At 50.9% G+C, this 1,181-nt stretch overlaps 1 pseudogene; it reads left to right on the top strand.

The window, feature by feature from the left end:
• Window positions 1-214: 214 nt before the first annotated feature.
• On the top strand, window positions 215-332 carry LOC124720659 (annotated as a pseudogene).
• Window positions 333-1,181: the final 849 nt, after the last annotated feature.

Genomic DNA, 1,181 nt, shown 5'->3' on the forward strand with positions numbered 1-1,181 from the left:
TTCTAGGCGCTCCAGTCCGGAGCTGCGCTGCTGCTACGGTCGCAGGTTCGAATCCCGCCTCGGGCATAGGTGTGTGTGATGTCCTTAGGTTAGTTAGGTTTAAGTAGTTCTAAGTTCTAGGGGACTGATGACCTCAGCAGTTGAGTCCCATAGTGCTCAGAGCCATTTGAACAGTGCGGATCTCGGAATATCGTATTCCGTAACAAGTTACGAAGCCAGCGGCCTTGACGCTGTGGTAACACCGGTTCCCGTCAGATCACCGAAGTTAAGCGCTGTCGGGCCGGGCTAGCACTTGGATGGGTGACCATCCGGCCTGCCGAGTGCTGTTGGCTAGCGGGGTGCACTCAGCCCTTGTGAGGCAAACTGAGGAGCTACCCGACTGAGAAGTAGCGGCTCCGGTCTCGGAAACAGATATACGGCCGGGAGAGCGGTGTGCTGACCACACGCCCCTCCTTATCCGCCTATGGGCTAAGGATGACACGGCGGCCGGTCGGTACCGTTGGGCCTCCACGGCCTGTTCGGGAGGAGTTTAGTTTTAACGATTTAGGAAATGGAATGTCCCAAGCGTCTGGGTCCAACTACTGTTCCCTGTTCAAGGCCTGTTAATTCCATTCGTGGGGCCATAATCACGATGGAATCCTATTCCCCTGAATCACCTGAGAACAAATGACAGCTCAGCCAATGCCCTGCCCTTTTAATCCTCGTGTACGTGACGCTACCGCCATCTATATTTGTACATTTCGCTATCCCATGACTTTTGTCCACTCACTGTTTACAGGTAGTACATACACTACTGGCCATTAAAATTGCTACACCAAAAAGAAATGCAAGATGATAAATGGGTATTCATTCGACAAAGATATTATACTAGACCGCGCGGTTCTAGGCGCTACAGTCAGGAACCGCGAGACCGCAACGGTCGCAGGTTCGAATCCTGCCACGGGCATGGATGTGTGTGATGTCCTTAGGTTAGTTAGGTTTAACTAGTTCTAAGATCCAGGGGACTGATGACCTCACAAGTTAAGTCCCATAGTGCTCAGAACCATTTGAACCTTTTATTATACTAGAACTGACATGTGATTACATTTTCACGCAGTTTGGATGCATAGATCCTGAGAAATCAGTACCCAGAACAACCATCTGTGGTCGTAATAACGCCCTCGATACGCCTGGGCATTGAG

The sequence above is a fragment of the Schistocerca piceifrons genome, chromosome 11 (genome assembly GCF_021461385.2).
Source record: "Schistocerca piceifrons isolate TAMUIC-IGC-003096 chromosome 11, iqSchPice1.1, whole genome shotgun sequence".
Lineage (NCBI taxonomy): Eukaryota > Metazoa > Arthropoda > Insecta > Orthoptera > Acrididae > Schistocerca > Schistocerca piceifrons.